At 43.6% G+C, this 25,470-nt stretch overlaps 1 pseudogene; it reads left to right on the plus strand.

Annotated features, from left to right (window-relative positions):
* LOC116751118 overlaps nt 1-11,114 on the plus strand; it is an 80,919-nt pseudogene extending 69,805 nt beyond the window's left edge.
* Nucleotides 11,115-25,470: the final 14,356 nt, after the last annotated feature.

Genomic DNA, 25,470 nt, shown 5'->3' on the forward strand with positions numbered 1-25,470 from the left:
CATGGTTTGTTCAATGTTAGTCTTGCTTGGGAAGGAAAATATCGGAAAGCTTTGTTTAAATCTACCAAACGAGAAAACCAAACCAATACAAAGCAAAACCCCAGCTGGCCAATTCCTTGTACTACTCATTCTTTTTGTAAGAAACGTTTGCCTGGGATATCATTTATGATCATTTCTAAGGCAGAAGTAGTGTCAAGTTCCCAAGGAGAAAAAATACATAGAGAGGTCTAAGAGTAGATTCCTAAACAATGGAAGGAAAACCACACTGGTAACCTCGACAGCAGTAACTACTTTGGGCCTTGATTTGGACCCGTTGTCACAAGCACTGACAAATTGCATGGAATAGTAAAATGCATCCAAAGCCCAGTATGAAATAAGAATTCACGATGCTGGGTGGCCAGAGGAAACACATCAGTAAGGCTAATTACTTGGTCTGCGTTGTCCTGGGCTATTCTAGACGTGTGACTGCCACCTACTGGCGAACATTATCTTTACTTAGAGGGTCCAGGAATTCTGCAGCCTACCCTGTCCATTGTTGAGGACAACAGCGTCGTGCTCTGCTAATGCTGACCTCAATACAAACTCTTTTTCCCATTCTCTTTTATTGTACCTCCCCTTAGTTCTGTTTTTACAGTAATGCAAAGTCACTCATTTATCTTCTCTAACACCATTTTTCTTCACGTCTCCATGCCACTAGTTCGAGAGAGGCTGAGCTCGGCAAAACCCCTCCTTATCCCAGATACTTTTACTCTATCCCTTTCTATTTCTTGGCAGGGGATGCAAGAGTTCCTTAAGAGAGAAGCCCTTGAAAAACAGCTTAGTAAGAGCAGCTGAAACGCTGAGAACAGTGGCACACCCATTACTAAATTAAGAAATTAATTTCTACTATTACAATGTTTTCCAAGATTCAAAAATAATAATGCTGATAATAGCAGCTGTTTGTGGTGAAAATATATGGGAAAAAGCCTCATACTTTAAAAAATATTTTTACTTAAGGATGGGTGTGTGTATATCCTTATGCTATGGGGGAAAACAAATAAGTCAACATACAGTTGCATTGATACAAAGTAAATATAAGGACACAAAATGACAAGGCAGTGGTGAGGAGAGGTGGCATATATTGAAGAAAAGCTTATCAAAGATTTTGAGGGCTTCCCTGGTGGCGCAGTGGTTGAGAGTCCGCCTGCCGATGCAGAGGACACGGGTTCGTGCCCCGGTCCGGGAAGATCCCACATGCCGCGGAGCGGCTGGGCCCGTGAGCCATGGCCGCTGAGCCTGCGTGTCCGTAGCCTGTGCTCCGCAACGGGAGAGGCCACAATAGTGAGAGGTCCGCGTACCGATTTTGAAAGATTGTACCAATGTCCACTACTTCCAGCAAATTATGTGACTCTAACAGACTCTCATCAGCATTGAACATTAATAGAGTTTTCTAGTCTTGATATGTGAAAATGGCAACTGATTAAGTAGAATTTATTCCACTACTATTAAAGTTAAACATTTTTATGTTTATTTTCCATATGTAATTTATCTTACATATGTAAATTGTTCACATCCTTTTCCCATTTATCAACTAGTTTAAAATTTTTCTTTCTTATAGATGCATGCAGACTGCTGTTAGAAGAAGGATATTAATCCTTCATGTTCCATACCTGAGCAAGTATTGTTCTAGGAATCCTACTTATTTAATTTTGTTTGTGATTTTTTTTGGCCACACCGCAGGGCCTGTGGGATATTAATTTCCCGACCAGGGATAGAACCCGTGCCCCCTGCAGTGGAAGCACGGAGTCTTAACCACTGCACTGCCAGGGAAGTTCAGTTTGTGATATTTTTGATGTGTAGAAATTCTATACTTTTGTATGGTCCAGAAAATTTACACTTTCAGATTTCTTTCATTGTTATATAATTTAGAACAAATATTCACTCATACCTTATTTGTGGATGTGTGTGGCTTGCTTTTTAAATATGTAACGCTTTAATCAATCTCTGATTTATTATGACATATTGTAATGGTAAAGATCTAATTAATTTTTAAAAAAATAGCTATTCAGTTGTCCTAATAACATTACAAAACTCTTGAGGTCCCTGTATACATTAGGGTTGCTTTCTGTTTTGCAGAAACAGAACGTTTTGCATTACTGACTTATTTGCCTATTCATTGTCTCAATATCACATTTACTGTGCACCTAGTATGTCTTAGGCACTGTGCTGGGTGCTGGGAAATTAAATGATGAGCAAAACAGACAATGTGCCGCACTTGGGGAGGTTATAATGTAAGAGACACGGCAGACATTCATCTAGTAACGATTCCAATATATAATACATGATTGTGATATAAAAGGAGCTGTGAGAACATAATCTGATCTTTTTCTTTTTTTGGGGGGGATGATTCCTAAGGAAATAATCACAAATAAAAACATTAGAAATGCTTTTTTGTTTAACATCTTTATTGGAGTATAATTGTTTTACAATGGTGTGTTAGTTTCTGCTGTATAACAAAGTGAATCAGCTATACACATATATATATCCACATATCTCCTCCCTCTTGTGTTTCCCTCCCACTCTCCCTATCCCACCCCTCTAGGTGGACACAAAGCACCGAGCTGATCTCCCTGTGCTATGAGGCCGCTTCCCACTAGCTATCTATTTTACATTTGCTAGTGTATATATGTCCATGCCACTCTCACTTCATCCCAGCTTACCCTTCCCCCTCCCTGTGTCCTCAAGTCCATTCTCTACGTCTGCATCTTTATTCCTATCCTTCCCCTAGGTTCTTCAGAACCTTTTTTTTTTTTTAGATTCCATATATATGTGTTAGCATACGGTATTTGTTTTTCTCTTTCTGACTTACTACACTCTGTATGACAGACTCTAGGTCCATCCACCTCACTACAAATAACCCAGTTTTGTTTCTCTTTATGGCTGAGTAATATTCCATTGTACATATGTGCCACATCTTCTTTATCCATTCATCTGTTGATGGACATTTAGGTTGGTTCCATGTCCTGGCTATTGTAAATAGTGCTGCAATGAACATTGTGGTATATGACTCTTTTTGAATTATGGTTTTCTCAGGGTATTTACCCAGTAGTGGGATTGCTGGGTCGTATGGTAGTTCTATTTTTAGTTTTTTAAGGAACCTCCATGCTGTTCTCCATAGTGGCTGTATGTACATTCCCACCAACAGTGCAAGAGGGTTCCCTTTTCTCCACACCCTCTCCAGCATTTGTTTGTAGATTTTTTCATGATGGCCATTCTGACTGGTGTGAGGTGATACCTCATTGTAGTTTTGATTTGCATAGAAATGCTTTTTGAATTAAGATGTTCATCAAGAAGTTGTTTGTAACAGAAAAAAATTAGAATAGATTTAGAATATCTAACTGTAGAGTATTGAAAAAAAAAAAGTTAAATTATGATTCTGTTGTAAAAGGCAAATGCTTGGTAAGTTGAATAAGCAACAAGGGTCTGCTGTACAGCAGAGGGAATATAGTCTATATTTTATAATAACTTTAAATGTAGTATAATTTGTAAAGATTTTGAATCACTATGTTGTGATTCAACATAGTTGAATTCAACACTTGAAACTAATATTGTAAATCAATTATATTTCAATTTTTTAAAATGTTCGATAAAGTGGAAAATGTTAGAAACAACACAGTACGTGCAGTTTACAGTCTGTATGCGAAACAAACATACCTCTACTTAGAAAAATATCTGAGTACAATGTATGGAGATATTAGAATGGCTTTGTTGGGGCGAGGAGATTTTGGGTGGCATTTCCCTTTTCTTTTGTCTATTTGCTGAATTTTCTTTACTATTTCTTTTAAATAAATATGTTCTCCTCCTGCCTACTTCTAGACCAGTTCATGAAGATAAAAAAATAAACATACTGCTAACAGGTTCTTAATTAAAGGCAATTTGCAATGGAGGAGAACTTTTTAAAAGTATGTAGAAATTATGTATATATTATGTATAAATTTTCATAAATCTATAGAACTGAATGGGGCCTAAATATTGTGCGACCCTAACAATCACCAAATGCAGATATGAATTTGCATTTCAAAACCCCCCAAATGCTGGAACGGTACAGAAGTGGGCAGAGATGCTCTGGAATAATTTCCAGGAAGATCAACGATGAAAAAGGACATTTTAGAAATTCAGTCATCCCAGTAGACCTACACCTCTGTTGTCAACTTTATTATTGAGTCCCCACTGGGCACAAGGACTTATATCCTCTGGAAATTGTCCAGCCTGGCAACAGTGGTACTGAATCCCTCTTCACGGTGTGTCCTGTGTGCGCCCCTGCAGTCCAGGCACACGTGAGAGGGGCTGCATAAACATGGGAAGTTGGAATTGCAGAGGTTGGAAGACACGCACAAATTCAGGACCTAAAGTGTTAATACGTTTTAATAGTGATCCGAGTGGCCGCTGTCTGCTCCTCTCTCTGCGTGCATTTTTTTTTTTTTAAGTTTCAAGATTTTATAAAATCTCGGAAAAGATGCTTTGGGTCTTGCAAGTCCCTTCCTAAAGGTGAAAGATCACCTATCCCACCCATGGAAGAAAGATATTCATGCCCATGAAGAAGACAGATGGCATCATTTTGCCCGGGACCCTTATGAGGACCAAAAAAGCTTCCAGATAATTCCTGGTTGAAGAAGCTAGATCATATCTTTATCAACAAGCCTGGAAGAACCATGCTTTGAGCCGAGCTACCCAGGTTTCAGTGCTGGATTTGGCTACTGTATCAGTTAATGTCCTAGCGGGATATTGCTGGCACATTCAGTCTAGGTACTTCAAGGAAAGTTTTATAAAAGGACAACAGAGCAGTGTGATGGGTCACTTTGCCAGCCCGAAGGCTGAAGGGAGGAGAAGAGGGGGCAGTCACAGAGAGAGAGATGGAGAGAGATAGACATGGCAAGAGGGAGAGGGAGAGCGAGAGGGAAAAACAGCACAAGAAGTGTGTGGAGGACGGATGCAGCCAGCTCTCTTTCTGATCTCCTGGCACTGTTTCCCATTGTTGGAACCCACCTATGCAGCCAGAGGGCCAGGGGGCCTGTTGGGGCAGAGTCAGAGGTCTTGTCTTGGGGCACAGAGGAAGGTGGAGGAAGAGGGGTCTGTTGGACAAACTGAAGATAAGCAAGTCAACTGCTTTTCAGAGATAAAGAAAAATAAGGTGGGCTCTGTCTTCTGGGAAGTAATGACTACTAAAGCCTGACTTTTATTTATTTCTTTATTTATCTTTTTAATTTTTTTAAACATCTTTATTGGAGTATAACTGCTTTACAATGGTGTGTTAGTTTCTGCTTTATAACAAAGTGAATCAGCTATACATATACATATGTCCCCATATCTCTTCCCTCTTGCGTCTCCCTCCCTCCCACCCTCCCTATCCCACCCCTCTAGGTGGTCACAAAGCACCGAGCTCATCTCCCTGTGCTATGTGGCTGCTTCCCACTAGCTATCTGTTTTACATTTGGTAGTGTATATATGTCCATGCCACTCTCTCACTTCATCCCAGCTTACCCTTCCCCCTCCCCATATCCTCAAGTCCATTCTCTAGTAGGTCTGCATCTTTATTCCCGTCTTGCCCCTAGGTTCTTCATAACCATTTTTTTTTTTTTTTAGATTCCATATATATGTATTAGCATACGGTATTTGTCTTTCTCTTTCTGACTTACTTCACTCTGTATGACGGACTCTAGGTCCATCCACCTCATTACAAATAACTCAATTTTGTTTCTTTTTATGGCTGAGTAATATTCCATTGTATATATGTGCCACATCTTCTTTATCCATTCATCTGTCGATGGACACTTAGGTTGTAAAGCATGACTTTTAAAAACTGGAAACAGGGGAAAAGATTCTCCTTAAATGTGGAAATTAAAGTGAAAATTGTGTTTGTCTATGGAGTCTACATTTTTCTGCAGACACACACATGACACACTTACAGGTAGTCTATATACCGGTTCTGCCTAGAGAATTACAGGGAACAGTGATTGATACCCTCAGGAAACAGGCTATGAGACAATAAGTGGCTACATCTAGGCCTACTTCCTGCCCCTAAGATGTTTTCATAATAACCCAAGGACTTTTGGAAAACACAAAGGACAATTTGAAATTTAACTGTTTATCATCAGCTGCCTGGGAAAATACGCCCCAAAAGTGCAACCCCAAATATATCTGAACCTATTCTCCAATTCAGCATCACCCAGGGAATCTAGGGGATCCTTGTAAACGCACTCAGTCCAGACACCTTAAGATGCCAATCATACCTTACCAGGTAACTGCATACCAGCCATATATAATCCGTAAGACCAGCTTGCATGTATTTAGCTCTTTACAGTCTCCAAAGAGGTTTGAGAGCACACTGGTACCCAATCATATTCCTTCGCTATTTTTGGAGGCAGGGACACGGTTGTCTAATTTGTTTCTCTAACCCATTGTTCAGTACACACAAAATGCCCAGCTTACAGCTGAGTAAATGTTTGCCAGGTTGAATTGACCTAAAAAACTCTGACAGACAGAGGAAAGCTGATGAGTTGAGCATGCAAAGCCTTGGTTTCTTCTCTGTGATGAAGTAACTTTAAAAAGAGGAATGGAGACTTCTAGTTTTGCGAGCCAGACCCACAAAGGAAAAGTCTGCAAGAACTAACCTCTGATTCTATGGAACACAGAATAGTGAGCTCAGGGAGAAGGACTGGCCTTGGGGTGGGCGTAGTGACTATAAGGGTGACAGTGGGGGGCTTTGGGGTTCTTCTCATGTCCTTTTCTTGTAATGGGTGCTGATTATATGGGCGCCGTTCAGTTTGTGAAAATTCATAGTCATACATTTAAGCGTACTTTTCTGTAAATGTATTTGATGTCAAAGAAGTTTACATAATAGCAATCCTTTACAGGCAATCCAACTTCAAATAATAGAACCTCCGAATAACCTGAAGTTGTGTTTACCCTTGAACATTAGTTAATTAATTGAGAGCCTGGGATTCAGATCAGGTGGCTTGGGTTGGAATTCTGGCCCTGCCACTCCCTAATGGCAGAGCTCCGCTATGTTACGTAACATCTCTAAGATTCTGTTTTCTCATTCGTAGAGTAGGCAGATAATGATACCAACATAACTGAGGTGTCAAGAACACAGTCATCGGGCTTCCCTGGTGGCGCAGTGGTTGGGAGTCCGCCTGCCGATGCAGGGGACGCGGGTTCGTGCCCCGGTCCGGGAGGATCCCACGTGCCGCGGAGCGGCTGGGCCCGTGAGCCACGGCCGCTGAGCCTGCGCGTCCGGAGCCTGTGCTCCGCAACGGGAGAGGCCACAGCAGTGAGAGGCCCGCGTACCGCAAAAAAAAAAAAAAGAAAAAAGTTAAAAAAGAAAAGAACACAGTCATCTGTCAACAAATGGTTGCTAGTCCTCTCAGAGTTGCTACAACATCTCAGTTTGCATACAAATCTCAGTTGCTGAATTTAGCTGTGCAAGAGCTTCAACTTTCTGCTTCTATATCTGGCCTTATTATTATTATTTTTTTAATTCTTATTCCTTTGGGCAGCAGAAACAATCTCTGTCATTTCAGTTTTCCTGCCCTCACCCTGGGATTATGTCTGAGATTCAGGTGACATCTATATTTCTCCACACTGTATCTGCTCAGCTGTTCTCACTCCCGCCTGATATGGGGTGGTGTCCACACAGATTCTGTCAGGCTCTTTCGAGTTCTCTTAGCTACCCCTGTGCTCCTCCGGGGAACATGGGGTTACTGTACTGCACCTGTTCCTTGCCAAGGTGACAGTGCTGTGTGAGGCTGTCTCAGGCTGTCAGTCTAGATATGTGCACATTTTCTACTCTTGACCCACCAGCACCATATCTAAGAAAGTGGTTTGTCTTCCCCCCAGCCCTGCCCCTGCCTATCCTGCCTCAGCCGATGGAAGGAGCAGGTCACAGTGACCCTTGTGTTAGCAGAATGGCTAAGCTGGTGTAACACAGGGATTTTGAAAACCAAGAGAGAAGTTTATTTCTCTCTCTCCCATGTAATGATCTGGGCTGTAAGGGCTGTTGGGCAACCTGCTTCGTGACATTCGGGGAACGAGGCACTTTCCATTTGATTATTCTACCACCCCTTAAAGTATGTATTTCTTCCTCTCCATGGTCAAAGTCAGACTCAGCCATATTCATGTTCCACATCACAGGTTGGAGAAGAAGTTCAAGAAAGTCATCCCTTTTAAGCAGGTGAGGCAGAAGTTACTCAGAACGTTTCCCCTCACAATCTTTTGATGAGAGCGTATCTCACGACCACCCCACAGGCTTGTCCAAGCCTTTCTTCCGACTATGCTCTGTACTGTATTTCTGGTAGATAGAGCACCTTCATCATTCCCAGTGGTGTTTATTTTCCCTTTTCCATTACTTGGTGTCCATGGAGAACTTGGCCTGCTCCTTAACTGGCTTTGACAGTGAAAAGATAATGGAAACTATGGAAGTAGAATCAACAAGGCTTGACAGCCAATTATAAATAGTTGGTGACTATTTTAGATTCCACGCATAAGTGAGTTCGTATTTGTCTTCTGTGTCTGCCTTACTTCACTCAGCATGCACCAGCCCCAGGTTTAGCCATGTTGTTGAAATGGCAGGATTTCCTTCTTTTTAAAGGCCGAATATCATTTTATTGTATATATGCATTATATCTTTAACCATTCACCTCTTGATGGACATTTAGGTTGTTTTCATATTTCGCTTATTGTGAATAATTCTGCAATGAACTAAAATAGTCAAACTCATAGAAGCAGGGGGTAGTGGGAGGAGGAAATGGGGAGATGTTGGTCAAAGGGTACGAAGTTTCTGTTATGCAAGATGAATAAGTGCTGGACATACTAATGTACAGCAATGTGACTATCGTTAACAATATTGTATTGTATACTTTAAATTTGCTAAGAGGATGGGTCTTAAGTTTCTCATCACACATGCACACACACAAGAGAAGGAAAATGGTGACTATGTGGGGTGATGGATCTGTTAATTAACTTGATTGCGGTGATTGTATGTATATCAAGTTGTACATCTTAATTATATATAATTTTTATGTATCAGTTATATATCAATAAAGCCAGAAAAATGGTTGGTAAAACAGAAGGAGGAATTGAAGTTTTGTTGTTGTCGTTGTTGTTGTTTTTAATGTTGAGCCTGTAGTGACATGAGCTGATATGGGAAATACCAGAAGAGGAACAGATTTAATGAGAATTTAAAAAAATAATAATCAAAATAATGATAACAATGTCTGGCATACATTACGTCCTGAGAATTTTGAATTTCCTACTCCATTCAATCTTCAAAACCCACTTACTTATTTACAGTCCTCCCTCGGTATCTGTGAACCCTCGTGGTTACCAAAATCTTTGGATGCTCAAGTCCCTTGCAGTTGGCCCTCTGTACCCATGAGTTCCACATCTGAGGATACAAAGGGCCAACTGTACGTTGTCCTAATTTAAGGATGAGGACCCTGGGGGCACAGTGAGTTAACACAAATTGCCCAGGGTCATGTGGCTTGAAGCAGCAGCGCAGAAATTGCATCTTGGTCCTGGAAATCCAGAGCCTCGGCATGTAACCCCTGTGCTATACTGTAACCCCTTCTATACTGAGAAGAATCTGATTTTAGAATTAGGGATGACTTATGTCTGGGAAGCTGGGAAAATTCAATGCCTGGGAGAGATGATGGCTGAGGGTGTCTCAACAATCGAGGGCTGGAATCATCTGGAAGCATCTATTCATCTTTCTTTCATTAATGTTGACTGCTTGCTGGGACCTAAGCTGGACTGTCAACCGGTACACCAACTGGTCTTTGCATGTGGGCTGGGCTTTCTCACAGCATGGCCACCTTAGATGATGTGGAGGTTTTTTATGGCAGCTAATGGAAAAAGTGTTTTATGTAACTTTGGCCTAACCAGCAAGCTGCATGGAAGCTGCATCACTTTTCTGAAAGGTATGGTACTATTAAAATAGGTCCACAAATATTTTGATACTCCTTCCTTCAAAGAGTGGCACCTAGGCTGCTGCTGCCGTGACTCGGACTGCAGACCAGCACCCCCGGGCTGACAACTCCGCCGCTATGAAGACGTGAAGGAGTACAGCAACAGAGAGGAATTCGCAGAGGGATCCTAGATCAACGACAGCAAGCATCAGCAGGATGACGCTAAAATGGTTATTAGAGGCTTGAGCTGGGATACAAGCAAGAAAGATCTGACTGAATATCTGTCTCGATTTGGAGAAGTTGTAGACTGCACAATTAAAACAGATCCAGTCACTGGAAGATCAAGAGGATTCGGATTTGTGCTTTTCAAAGATGGTGATGGTGTTGCTAAGGCACTGGGACTGAAAGAACACAAGCTGGATGGCAAATTCATAGATGTTAAAGGGGTCAAAGCTTTAAAAGGGAAGGAACCCTCCAAAAAGGTTTTAGTAGGTGGATTGAGCCCAGATACTTTGGAAAAACAAATTAAAGAATATTTGGGGGCTTCCCTGGTGGCGCAGTGGCAGAGAATCTGCCTGCCAGTGCAGGGGACACAGGTTCGGGCCCTGGTCTGGGAGGATCCCACATGCCGCGGAGCAGCTGGGCCCGTGAGCCACAACTACTGAGCCTGCGCGTCTGGAGCCTGTGCTCCGCAACAAGAGAGGCCCGCGATAGTGAGAGGCCCTGCGCACCGCAATGAAGAGTGGCCCCCGCTCGCTGCAACTAGAGAAAGCCCTCACACAGAAACGAAGACCAACACAGCTAAAAATAAATAAATAAATTTATTTTTAAAAAAAGAAGAATATTTTGGAGCCTTTGGAGAGATTGAAAATATTGAACTTCCACAGATACAAAAACAAATGAAAGAAGAGGATTTGTTTTATTACACATACAGCTGAAGAGCCAGTAAAGAAATTGTTAGAAAGCAGATATCATCAACCTGGTTCTGGAACTGTGAAATCAAAGTGGCACAACCCAAGACATAGGCAGCAACAGAAACAACCAAAAGGAGGATGAGGTGCTGCAGCTGGTGGACGACGTGGTACTAGGGGTCTTGGCCGAGGCTGACAGAGCACTTGTGGCAAGGCATCCCGAGGGGGCGGCAATCACCAAAATAATTACCAGCCATACTAAAGGGGGATGTTGGAGGAAAACAGGCAGAGATCGCTAAAAGTAACCCATCCTGCAGGACGACATTGAAGATTGGTCTTCTGTGATCTAAGGTGATTATTTTGTAAAAGACTTTCTAGTGTACAAGACACAACTGTGTCCAACTGTGTATGGCCACCAATTAGTTTTCTTTGTTTTTACTTTGTCGTTTGCTATCTGTGTTGTGACTCGATGGGGATTTGTGTTTATACAAATTTTGTTTGTACGATTTCACGTTTAACCTCAAATAAATTCTTCCTTGTGTGATTGTTTTTCTGTGTCAGGTACTGAAGAACTCTGTACAAGTGTAATTTTAAATAAGCAATAATTAAGGTACAGTTTGTTTTGTAGGGAGTGTTGATCCAGAGGGAGGAATTGTGGTGCTTTATGAATAGCCAGCTACAGTGTCTACCCTGTTCCCCTTTTTTCTTAGGTGTATTCTATGCTTTAAGGCTTCATTTCCCTGTTAACTGAGGCTTCCATCATACCTTTAAGTAATGTTGTTTCCTCTCTGTATATCTGGAGACTTTGTCATGAAAGTTTCTGTGGTATAGTTATAGTGTTGTGATTAGTGGAAGCTTTTTAGCAGACCATAAGCCTTCTGGTTATATTTTGAAAAGTAACTTTTTCTTTTTAATTTATTTTTATTTTTTAAATTTTTGGTTGCATTGGGTCTTCGTTGCTGTGTGCGGGCTTTCTCTAGTTGCAGCGAGCGGGGGCTACTCTTCATTGTGGTGCACAGGCTTCTCATTGTGGTGGCTTCTCTTGTTGCAGAGCACGGGCTCTAGGTGTGCGGGCTTCAGTAGTTGTGGCACGCGGGCTCAGTAGTTGTGGCTCGTGGGCTCTAGAGGGCAGGCTCAGTAGTTACGGCGCATGGGCTTAGTTGCTCCGCGGCATGTGGGATCTTGCTGCACCGGGGCTCGAACCTGTGTCCCCCGCATTGGAAGGCGGATTCTTAACCACTGCACCTCCAGGGAAGTCTGAAAAGTAACTTTTCAATGGCACAAAGCATGCTGGTAGCTCCTTTGATGAATAGAAAATATTTTACTTTGTTCTTGTCTCTGGAAAGGCGTTTGTTATGATTCGCTGTATTCAGTGGTCTGCTAGAAAGATCTTTGGCTAATCGTAATAACATAACTTTGTTTTCTTGATTAAAATGTCCACATATACCCAGGGGAAAAACACTTAAACTGTGTTATGGGAGCTACAGTTTACGAATATCAGATGTAGTTACATTTAACACAAGGATTTCGGCAAATAAGTATGAAGTTATTAAAGTTTGAACAAAAGTTAGATTAAAATATTTGAAGTAGTGGCTGAGTAGCTAACTTGTATACTATTCTATATTGGTATTCAATTGTAGTCTAGTATTGTTATTATGTCACAGCAAGCACCAAACTGAACAAAATATTTTCTGTTGGGGCGTTGTTAGGGAGCTATACTGGATGTTAACTGTGATGTGGTGTGAGCTCTTGGAAAAAGTCACGGTGGCAGGTATCATCATTTTTAGTGCAGTTAGTCATGAGCTCAGTAGTTAAGCATATCCATATTCAGACATAAGAAGGAATAGTGGGCAAAGGTCTTCCTTAAATCTTATGTAAATGCAAATCTAAGTGTGACCAAGTCATGTCATTACAACAGGTCTTCCTGGTGCATTAAAGAGAAAAACGGTTCAGCTCTAGATTTTGGAGGATGTCCTGGGTAAATTAAGTTTTGAATTTTACATTCAGTGTAGTTATTGAATTTAAGGGTTTGTCTTTTTTTCTGTGGTTCCATGCTAGCCATTAGGATTGGCATACATATTCACATGTGGAATAGTTGACCTCACCTTCAACCAAGTGCAAATTCTTTTATACTAATGAACCCAACTTTTTTTGTTTTATTTGGTGCCTGCAACTTTCTTTGTTCCAATGATGTTCGTACTTGCTGGGCTATCCAGTTACAATGCTTTTGGGCTCGTTGTGCTTTTGTTTTGCCATTTGACCTTACACCTAGGCCAAGTACCAATGTTGGCTATTGCAAGGGATTGTCTAATTCTTTCAACACGCAACCTTAGGGAACAGAAAGGAGATTTTCACTTTCTGTTGTCAAAGTCAGTAGGTGCAGTGTCTTTAGGGCAGTGAATCCTGTAAGTTCAAATTTATGATTAGGTGACACGTTGACACTGAGATTGTCCTTTCCCTGATCAAAAATGAATAAAGGCTTTTTAAACAAACAAACAAAAATTGGCACCTAATTTCCCTCCCTTGAGTGTGGAATGTACTTAGCGACTGACCTCTAATGAATAGAATATTGTAGAAGTGATGGTGTGTGATTTCCGAGATTAGGACACAAAGGCATTATGCCTTCTGCTCTCTCTCAAATCACTTGCTCTACCGTGATACTCAAGCAATCCTATGGAGAGATTCACATGGCGAGAAAATGAGGCCTCCTGCCAGCAGCCATGTGAGTGAGCCATCTTGGAAGCAGGTCTTCCAACCCTAGTCAAGCCTTCAAATGACTATATCCCCTGCTGATATCTTGACTGAAACCTCGTAAAAGACCCTGAAACAAAAATCACCAGTTAAGCCACTCCCAAATTCCTGACCCGTAGAGACTATGGATAATAAATCTTGGTTACCTTAAGTCACTAATTTTGGGGGTAATTTCTTGTGAAACGATAGGTGACTGATATACCGAGCCTCAGAGGTCATGGGATATCATTTGCTGCATTCTATTGGTCAAGGGCTCAGATTCAAGGGGAGGGGACACTGACCTAGGCACTCAGTGGGAAGAGGGTCAAAATGTCTGCAGACATGGTTTAAACTGCCATAGAATGTTTAGCTTAGTGTACCTGCAAAATATAATTGGGGAGACAGCCACTAAATACCTAGAAATGCAAGTCCTTTGCAGCACATGTAACATTTGTAATTAAATAATCATTTGTGTAATTTCTGGATGGATTTCTGTTGTCCTGCCGGAATGTGGATTTGCATCTCTTTTGTTCATTCCTATCCCCAGAGACTTGCACAGTGCTTCACGGATACTACACGCTCACAAGGTATCTGTTGAACAAATGTACAAATCTTTAGGTGATCAGGATGTTATGAACGTATATATCTGGCCCTGGAAGTGTTTTTTGTGTTTTGAATTGTTTTCCCCAAATAAAATTTCTGAATAATGCTTGAAAATATATAACTCATTCTTTACATGTGTATAGGATAGGCTACTATTTATTACATTTTGATTGTCTCAGTTTATGGCTTCTCCAAAAACAGCATGTGAAATAATTTTAGGAATTACATGGATGGAGTTTTAAACTTTTAATAGCTATGAGATCATTTTATTGCATGTTCAAAAGTGAAAAAAATACGAAGTGTGTGAATTAAAGGAAAATATTAGGTAAAGAATAGAATAGGTAGCATGCAGACATGGTAAAAATTACAAAAGCTGTGCTTAGATGACTCAAGTTCGGTAAATATCATGACGCTGATCTTCTACAGTAAGACATGTAATCTGTGGTGATCATTTCACCTCTGTTTTACAGAAGGTAAAACTGAAGCTTAGACATTACAACATGGTGCTTTTCCCACTCTTCCAGGCTACATGTGATGCAAGCAACCTATTTTAAACACTGCCTTTCAGCTCCCTGTAAACATATAGATATGAGGGTTGTACACAATCCCATCTGCTAACACATTTTACCTTTATCCCACCTGAACAAATGTGGAGACTTCACAGTTCTTAAATGATGACGGTGGAAGTCTTCACGTCAGTCAGTGAGATCAGATTTGTGACTTAGTGTTTCTTAGCAGTCCCTCATTGTTGCCACTTAGATATCGGCTAAGCTCATCTTTCTTCATCGGAATCTTGTAGCTCTGTTGAGTTTTAAGTGAAAGAGGCAAGCGACTATACCTAGAGGTCATTTCTTGAGAGCCATTTATGGGAGAGCGAGTGTATTCGTTTCTATGGCTGCCTTAACAAATTATCATAAATTTAGTCACTTAAAATGAGATCAGTGGGGCTTCCCTGGTGGCGCAGTGGTTGAGAGGCCGCCTGCCGATGCAGGGGACGCGGGTTCGTGCCCCGGTCTGGGAAGATCCCACATGCCGCGGAGCGGCCGGGCCTGTGAGCCATGGCCTCTGAGCCTGCGCGTCCGGAGCCTGTGCTCCGCAACTGGAGAGGCCACAACAGTGAGAGGCCCGCGTACCGCAAAAAAAAAAAAAAAAAAAAATGAGATCAATGTATTAAGTTATAGTTCTGCCTGTCAGGAGTCTAGATACAGCATGGTCTTCTGCTTAGAGTCTCACCAGGCTGAAATCATGTTTTGGCAGGGATGTAATCCTTTCTGGAGGCTCTGGAAATGTATCTATTTCCAAGTTCACTTGGTTGATGGCAGAATTCAGTTCCATATAGTTGTAGGATTGAGGTTTCTCTTTCCTCACTGGTTGCTGGTTGAAGTTTATTCTCAGCTTCTAGAATCTACCTGCATTCCTTGTCTTCCTTCATCTTCAAAGCCAACAATGGTAGCTTTTACCTTTATCCTTTTATCCTTTATTTTACCTTTATCCCACCTGAACAAATGTGGAGACTTCACAGTTCTTAAATGATGACGGTGGAAGTCTTCACGTCAGTCAGTGAGATCAGATTTGTGACTTAGTGTTTCTTGTGCTGTAACCTTGTGCTGTAATCTCGTGCTGTAACCTCTCCTTCTGTCTCATCTCTGCTTTCACTGGAGACAATTCTCAACTTTTAAGGGCTCGTGTGATTAGATTGATTGCACCCACAAAATTCAAGACAATCTCTCCATGTTAGAACCAGCTGTAGTCTTAATGACATCTGTAAAGACCCTTAACAGCAGTAACTGGATTAGTATTTGATTGAACAGCAGGAGACAGGAGTCTTGGGGGAACATCTTTAAAATTCTGCCTACCACGGGGAGTCTCTTTTTTTTTTTAATAAAAAGATTTTATTAAAAAATTTTTTTTAACATCTTTATTGGAGTATAACTGCTTTACAATGGGGTGTTAGTTTCTGCTTTATAACAAAGTGAATCAGCTACACATATACATATATCCCCATATCTCCTCCCTCTTGCGTCTCCCTCCCTCCCACCCTCCCTATCCCCTCACTCTAGGTGGGCACAGAGCACCGAGCTGATCCACAGGGAGTATCCTGAACAGCAGCATATAGATACCTAATGACTCAAAAAACTAGTTAATTGCTCCATATACACCAAAGATTAAAGCTGAACCAGGGAGGGCATAATCAGAAAGGATATTCCTATGTAAACAGGGGAAGGATGTGAGGCCACAGCAGTTACTGGTCCACAGTGATTCTGAAGCCTCCTGGGCAGCTGTTGTTGGGTATCCCCCCTCTGGAAATAGGTAAATTTCCTTGTTTCTCTCCCAGTTCTGCTCCTGGGAATAGTTCCCAAGTCTGTTTCCCCCCATGGCTCTGGAAGATGTTGCTTCCTCATCATGCCCCTTGCCCATTTCTGATGAGGGAAAATACGCCATTTGGGGTCTTCTTATATATCCAGTCATCTCAGTCTCTCTCTCTCTTTTTTTTTTTTTTAATAATTTTATTTATTTTTGGCTGCGTTGGGTCTTCATTGCTGCGTGGGCTTTCTCTGGTTGTGGTGAGTGGGGGCTACTCTTCATTGCAGGGCCCGGGCTTCTCGTTGCGGTGGCTTCTCGTTGCGGTGGCTTCTCTTGTTGCAGAGCACGGGCTGTGGGCCCACGGGCTTCAGCAGTTGCAGCACACGGGCTCAGTTGTGGCACGTGGGCCCTAGAGCACAGGCTTCAGTAATCGTGGCACGTGGGCTTAGTTGCTCCACGGCATGTGGGATCTTCCGAGACCAGGGATCAAACCCATGTCCCCTGCATTGGCAGGCGGATTCTTAACCACTGTGCCACCAGGGAAGTCCCAGTCATCGCAGTCTCTTGTTAGTCCAGGCTATAGGGACTTTGTCAATATGCTAAAAGCCTTTGTGTGTTTTTGTTGTGGGTTTTGGAATGCATAGGGTTTTCTATATTTGGTTCTATTCCATTCCACCTGCCAAAAGTCACACCCATAATTCTTTCAAGCTATGTTTCTCTCTGCAGACATAATTACTGATAATTTGGACATTCCAGGCTGCTGTGGGAACATGCTCGTAAGCTTCCCAGGAGGTCTTTTGTTGAGCAGTGTGAATTGTTTAGGTCCGCATCCTGCTTGAAGGCAGAGGGTGGACTTTTTGACCTCTCCAGGTCTCTATTAAGGATGAAGTCCTTAGGAAGGAATTGCCTGGAGCCTGTCAAGGGGCTGCTTTCCCTTGAGCTGCTCTGCTCTCCTTCCCTAAGTATAGACACACAGTCACAGTCATCACTCAGAGCCCCTTGAGAAGCCCAGGGGTGGTACTGGGACTTGCCGGCCATCAGCGTCATTCACCATAATCCTTTGTCATCGGGTGAAGTCTCCCAGCCAGGCTCTGCCTTTTCCTTCACTCTCTCTTCCCGGCTATCGCTTGCATTCAGAAAATCTTGCCAATTGTCCTGGGAACAAAAGCCTGTGGGAGACCCCTGGGAAGAAGATGCCTGTCACCAAGTACATGCCTTAGTTGGTGCTGTCACCTGGAAACAGCCACAAGGACTAAAGCAAGTGTGTGAATCAGGGGAGCATGAAAAGCTGTCTCAGACCATCTCATGCTGGGAGTTCCTGAGTTGTCTGGGTCAAGGAGCCCCACCAATTGTCCGTCACTGTGTAATTTGCCCAATGTCTGCTGCATACTTGGCAAAAGCACTGGTTTTCAAGGGCAACCAATGCTGGCAGGTAATCAGTATATCTGAAAACCCTCTTCTACTGGGAATGGCAAATACCTTTACAGCTCACTTTGTGCTGATCTCCTCTAGATTGAGTCTACTAGTAATATTTCTATTATGCAGAGCAGTTAAAAACACAAGGTTAATTCTGGGGATACGGAATAACTCCTTCTAAGTACCAGATCTATGATTTGGGTAGTTGCTACTTGGTGAATGCTAATATATCTATCTCTCCAGGGTGATTTAGGCTTTGGTTTGCAAACCAGGCAAAATAGCATTTTAAAATGATAGATTTTCAGACACAGTGCCAGGAGTGTTTTGGATGGAGTCTAGAAACGTGTTTTAAAAAGCTCTTAGGCATAATAGTTATATACAGTTAGTTGCTCTAAGAAAGAATCCCTGTATTTTAGTGGCTTTATACCATTGAAGGGTTTTTCTTGCTCAAACATCAGCTTAGTGATTGTGTTCTTTTGAGTGGTGGGTAGCTCTCCTCCATCCGATGACTCAGGGATCCAGGCTTCTTTCATCTGTGCCCAAAAGAGGACATGAAGTAATCATGGCAAAGGAACGGGAGCAAGAACCCGTTTCCCGTAGGGCTGGGGAAACAGAGGAAAGAAGCTGAAAGCAGTAAAACATATGAGGGCTCCCACAGAGCAGAAACTCGGGACCTGCCACTCAGTTAATTGCTGCTGCTGTCTCTAAGCTTGGAGAAAGGCCCCCACAGAGCTGGGTCTCAGACCTCTGAGGGGTGGTGCTGGCCGGCTGGTATTGCTGTCCCGGATGGGGCACGATGCAAGCAGTAGAAAAATTGAAACCGGAGTCTACATCTGCTGATGCAGGAATGAGCTGTTTCTGCTGGGGTGAAAGTCAAGGCTGGGTGATGCTGGCAGGCCTTGGAGACAAACAGGAAACCCACCAAAAACAAACAGGAAGAGCAAGTCTCTTCTTCCTTCTCAGACTCCCAGTTTTCCCAGTAGAGCTCCTATCAACAGAACCAAAGAGAGAGCCAGATGGCAGGACAGAAGCCCCAGCCCCAGCCCCAGCGTTACAGAGCAGAGAACAGCAGCGTGGGTTTGAAACTGAGAAGCAGTAACCGGATAACTCGATAACTGACCCTGTGAAGGGTCTTGGGGTTGGAGACAGAGGGCAGCCGTTACCTTCCCGTGCTGGATTTCTTCCCTTTGTCCCCTGAGAGCTCCTCTCCACCCTTTTCCCCCTGCTCAGTGGCCCAGGCTGCTGGCCCGTGTGAGACGCAACAGGCTGCCTGGCTTCCCAGCTTCTGAGCGCTGGTAAGAGGTGGGAGGAGAGGATGCAGGGGAGGCTGAGGCACTTATTTATTCACCTAACTCCCTGGCTGTGGGTTTGCTGGTCCTTTCCCAGAGCTCCTTCTCTTTGCCCTTTCAGGCCATCGGGTGACAACGTCACCTGGCTGGTGTCAGTTCCAGAATACTCTATCCTATCCTACGTGGGTTCTCAAGAACCTGTTGCCATTTCTGAAAAGAGTTTCTTTGTTAGATGCTCCTCACGTCCACCTAATTTAAGGCGCCACGGTCTTTCTGGGACCCTGATGAGACACAGTGTAGGCATGAGAGGAAAAGGGCGGCACCATTACAGGGAATCAGAGAGGGAGGGAGACAGTCCGAGCTGTGGCTTTCTGTAGAGGGACACAGCCCACTGGGTGACTGGGGAGGGAGCAGAGGGTGGAACAAATAACCTCATCTCATTCGCCCTCTCCTGATCTCCTGACTTCCTCTGAGAGCTCCCATTGGCCAAGCCCAGTGGGAAGCCAGCAGTGAGGTTGCTATGAGGTGGTCCTCCCAGGACAACTTCCCTGGTGTCGGGCTAGGTTGGGGAAGGCTGGAAAGTCGAACTGGTGGGGCAAGCAGAGGAGATCCAGCCCACAGTGCACCTGGGATATTTGACACACAGATAAGATCATATAAAACACTACACTCCTCTATATGACAACATTTTCAATTAATCATCAGAAATAATTATTTTTATTCTTGATTCATTTTTTAGGTGCAAAACAAATAATTCACAATTTAGAAAGAAGAATATATTTCAGTGTAAAGCTATCATTCAAATTCAGTAAATATACGAATGAATTTCATTTTGCACTTACCAAATAAAAATAATATACTTCATGGTTTTAAATTTTAAACACAAATTTAAACCTCCAGTGGTCATGGGCAGTGACAGAATTGCAGTAACCCAAGCTGTGTTTCTTCTTCTTTCCAAAGATTGCACTGTCATGGTCTATTTTGAATTTACTATTTAAATGCAGACAGATGTCATACTCCAGGGTTTTGGAGGAGTAAGCTATATCCTAGGAGAACTTCAACAGTTCTAAACTGTGAAAAATTTATCCTTGAAACGAATATGTGTAGCTGAATCTACACGTGGTGGGACTGACCACTACCTGAAGTTCTCTGAATTACCTTACACGTAGACTATAGTGTTTCTCAAAGGCTTCGTTATGAAAGCATAGTCATTAGAAGCTTCCATGTATATTATTAAAACTCAACAACAATCACAGCGATAGTTCAGAACTTAGACCAACAAAAGTTTTCTTTATTGATTTTATTTAGACTTGCCAGGGCATAGTGATAGTAAAAGCAGATCAGTTAGGGGTGGGTTTCATGCCTGTGTTTTAAACTGTCAGGTAATGCCTGCCCTGGTTGACTGTTCCCACTGCCCTGCTCTTGGGTCATTAGCCCATCTTCTTTGCTCTAGATGTCCTTTCTTTGCATCGTAAGGTCCGCTTCTCACAGTTTGTGCTTCTCATAACTTAGGGCACACGAGATGCTTCCAGGTGGTCTCACCTTCCTACTTCGCTCCGCTGTTTCCTTTTTCAGTCTCCCAGAACTCAAATCCCTGCAAAAGAAATCCTTATTTGGCCAATTCATCTTTTCCCGAGCAGATCATGTCATGGGTTTTTGACTAGTGTGTGCATTGACACTATTGGGTCAGAGACTTCTGTCTGGTCCCTAGAAGAGGGTGGGGTCACCTGATTCAAATCATGGCTTCCTGGAAGGGGCTCTGAGCAATGCAGGTTTGGGGCCTGGCAAGTGTTATGTCAAGAAAGTTAAACACACGTAGAAACCCGTAAGGCAAGCTAAGAATTCTTTTAAGTGTAGTGGAAGAGCATTGGATGCAGACTCAGGTGAGTTGCGGTTTAAATCTCTTCTCTGTAAGTCTAGTATTTTCTCATCCTTGGTTTGCTTAGAGTGTAATAGTTGTTTTCTTTAGGAAGAGCATACGAGTAATAGGATTCTCAGTTACAGAAATGGCTGAAACGAATAAAAGTTGACCCCTCACCCCCGTAACAAGTCTAGCTGCAGGTGGCTGTTGGCACCGGTTCAGAGGCAGCTTCTCAGAGTCTCTTGGCTTTTCTCCTGTGCTTGTTGTATCACAGTTGCACGATGGCTCTTGTAGCTATAAACGTCCTGTCCCCTTTCCAGGAAGAGAGGAAGAGAAAGTGGTGATGGACTCACATTTATGCCTCTAACTGGGAAAAGCAAAAGGCTTCCCAGAATCCCCAGCAATGTCTCATTGGCCAGGAAGATGTGCACGGCCACCCCTGGCCATGGGGTAGGCTAGGACAGGGGGTGTTTGCCGGGGCTGGATGCATGGCCCCCCGAAACAGAACTGAGGCTCTGCTAGCAGCAACAAAGGAGAGGGAGTGGATATCATGGAGGGGTAGGGTGGAGTGCAGTCACAAAGGGGTTAATTTGATCTGTTTCCTTACAGGGTGGTTGGGAGGATCAAATATATGTGAAATGCGCCACAGGACCCTTTTCAAAATGAATACTGGCAACTTCTCTACTTGATCATTCTATTTATGTATGCATGCTTTCTTAAATACAGACCCCTCACCCCTTTCTTTCACCTTACCTTGTGATCTACCAAACGAAACTGAATGTGGCTTGACCCTGCCTACCCTCTAACCTCATCTCTCCCCAGGCTGTGCGGTGCTCACCACTTTCCTCTGATAGCACGGACCTCCTTCCAAGGTCTGTGAATTCACTAAGACTTTTCTCACCCCAGGCCTTTGCTTTTGTAATTTTGCTCTCGTGGAACAGACGTTCCCCTTTCTGTCACCATTTGAGAGAAATCCACCCTGACTCCCAGTCTATGTGAAAAATCCCCATTTAGTTCTTTCCAAGCACTGAGAAGACTCTTCATTCCAGTATTGTCTATAGATTGTCATTTATCTGTTTAATGGTGTAACATTTAAGGGCATGGGTGCTAGAGCCAGACTGTCTGCCACTAACCTCTTCCTAGCTGTGTGGTCTCGGGCAGGTTACTTTAATGTCTTGGTACCTCTATTTTCTCCTCTGTAAAATGGGAATATTAATATCGCCTACCTCACGGGATTGTGAGGAGGATTAAATGTGCTAGGTGCTTAGAACAGTGCCCTGTGCACAGCAGGGCACTCACTATGGGACTGTTAAATAAATCAAAGAAATAACATATATTTCCTCCATCAAACTGACGCTCTAGGAAGACAGTGCCCATCCCTACAGCAGCTGGCGCAGTGCCAGACCATGTCACCATTGCTGTCGTTCTCGTGGCTGTTGAAGTATTTGTTGAATGAACGAATACATAAATGAATAACCAAGTGATGTTCTAAATGTGGGAGAGGAGGAGGGAGCAGAATAAACTGGTAACTAAAAGTAGCACTTTTCACAAGCACTGGCTTCCAGAAAGAACTGACAGCTAGAAGTCTCTGGCTCAGCTGGGAGTTGAAATCTGAACCCACTTGTGGGGTCTGTTAGAACCGAACCCTCCGTGGCAAAGCGTGGGACCTGCATGGACCGTGGCCCAGAATGTCCTGCTTTGCTTCCCAGACAACAGACACAGTGATTGCCTCTTCTGAGGGGACTGCTATGTCTCAGGCCACCCAGGAAATGGAAATAAGCCTCTGTGAGGGACCACGCTCCCACCATTTGGAAATCCGCAGCCCTGATTAGGTGTCTTGTTCACTGACCCCCGCCACCCTGGTGACAGATGCTTCCCCGACTAGCCTGAGCTCTGGTCCCCCGTCACCCCCTGGGGCTGTTCTGCCTCCATCTGAAGAGGATTTTTCCAAACCCCAAAGTGCAGCAGTTTTATGGGCAGCTGCCCTGTGTTCCTTTTCAGAGAGCAACCAAGGCTCTCAAATCACTTGAAAAATACGTCCAGTTGTGCTGTGGAGACTCACCTGGCTGCACTTACTCATTCTCCTCCAATGCTGCGTCTCAGAGGAGCCATTAGAAACCCAGTAAAATAGATCTCCGCCCCCTGGCTTGCCTTCCAGGCCTGATGGTTTGCCCGCCTCTGAAGCCTTTGTGGAGCCCTGACCATTTCCTGTGACCTCTGGGCTCCCCGGCTCACAGGTTAAAGCTCAGCCCCCTGTCCTCGGAGGACCACTTGTTTTACTGTTTCTGTCTGGCGAATGGCCTCAGGGTCTCTCCCTTTCCTGCTCAGGCCCAGCTGGAAACCTCTTTATTAACAGTCTGTTTGCAAGCTCATGGTGGTCTGTGAACTTGTCTGAAACTTCCTGGCAGGGAAACAACGGCTGCATCCAGAACGTGAGTCCCAGCGGAACATTCTGGCAGTCTCTCTTCACACAATTCTCACTCACGCTCTCTGGCCGTCCGTCCTTCCTTTACCCTGCATACCGCACACCGTGAGAACATCCCTGTCGTCCAGTAGAAGGCCTCCAGAGCTCCTGAGGAGGAAGAGAAGACTTCTCCCCCTAAGAAAGGGAAGTGTGTGATGGTACCTCTTATGTGAAGGGTGTTGCCTTCCATGAGGCTCCTTAAGGAGAGTTTGAGGAAAAATTCGATGTCAGCCTCTTAGAAGCTTTTCTTTTTTTAAATTTTGCTGAAGTATCATTGATTTACAATGTTGTGTTTAATTTCTGCTGTACAGCAAAGTGACTCAGTTATACAGATATATAGTCTTTTCTATGATGGTTTATCACAGGATATTGAATATAGTTCCCTGTGCTATTTAGTAGGACCTTGCTGTTTACCCATCCTGTATATACTACTTTGCATCCGCTAATCCCAAACCCCCAATCCATCCCTCCCCGCCCCCGCCCCCTTAGCAACCACAAGTCTGTTCTCTATGTCTGTGGGTCTGTTTCTGTTTCGTAGGTAGGTTCATTTGTGTCATATTTTAGATTCCACATATAAGTGATAGCATATGGTCTTTGTCTTTCTCTTTCTGAATTCCTACACTTCATATGGTCATCTCAAGGCCCATTCAGGTTGCTGTGAAAGCTTTTTTGCTGTTCATTTGCTTGTTAAGGAAAATTTCTGTCCCCACCGAGGCCTGGTTGCTAGAACCAAGCCATGGGCTGAGGAGCGGGGAGAAGAGTGACAATGACAAATACTTGCTTTGGCAAAAATGCCTCCAACAGAGCCCAGTCCTGTTCATCAGGGCTGGCAGTCACTCCGATCCTTCCACTGAGGCGCCCGGATTCACCCCCTAATCGGCTCCTGGGGGTCACCCCACTCTGTCCTCAGCAGCAACATCCATCTCCTGTGATAGGCCTGTCCCGAGGGAGGAGGACCCGAGCTTGTGCCCCTGTGGTGGGTCTTGGCTAGAAGCATGGGAGGTGACAAACCCTATAGAAGTTACCAACATGTCCTTACGTTACTTTAAATCTAATGCAGTGAAACCACCTGAAGATGCTAATAGCTTTTTGACTTGGAAGGGAACTCAGGGATGATCCAGGTCACTGGGGCTCAGGGCTTCCTTAGTCACAACAAACTCCCCTCCATGAAATCTCACTGAGCAGGCCTGGGGCTGCCCGTGAAGTGGAGGAGGGTTTAGACCCCACAGAGTCACCTCCTCATTTTCTTGGAAGTCCCTGAGGTTCTTGCTTCAAATGCCTAGAACTCTAGAGCCTGCTTTGAAAGTCATTCATTACCTTGGAGCCCAGTGTGGCCCAGTGAACACAACTGGCTGGCCCAATGGGATAGTTACTTGGGGGCCTGGGCGCAAGTGGAACCTAAGTCCCTTAATGCCGGACTTACACACTTAACAAATGTTCAGCCCATGTGTAATATTTGACCACATTTGTGTTAGACTTAGCCCTGTGGTGAAATGGCTCAAGGCTCATCCCACTTCTTTTTTCATTAATTTCCCTAATTTTCTTAGTTGGTGTATTAGTTTGCTAGGGCTGTCATAACACAGTACCACAGATGGGGTGGCTTAAACAACGGAAATTTATTTTCTCTCTATCCTGGAGGCTAGAAGTCTGAGGTCAAGGTATCTGCAGAGTTGGTTCCTTCCGAGGCCTCACTCCTTGGCTCGTAGATGGCCAGTTTCTCCCTGTGTCTACACATCATCTTCTCTCTATATGTGTTTATGTCCGAATTTCCTCTTCTTATAGGGACACCAGTCACACTGAATTCGGGCCCACCCTAACGATCTCATTTTAACTTAATTACCTCTTTAAAGACCCAATCTCCAGATACAGTCACATTCTGAGGCACTGGGGGTTAGGATTCAATATATAAATATGTTGTGTGTGGGAGGGGGAGGTGTACACAATCCAGCCT

Source organism: Phocoena sinus, chromosome 3 (genome assembly GCF_008692025.1).
Source record: "Phocoena sinus isolate mPhoSin1 chromosome 3, mPhoSin1.pri, whole genome shotgun sequence".
Classification (NCBI taxonomy): domain Eukaryota; kingdom Metazoa; phylum Chordata; class Mammalia; order Artiodactyla; family Phocoenidae; genus Phocoena; species Phocoena sinus.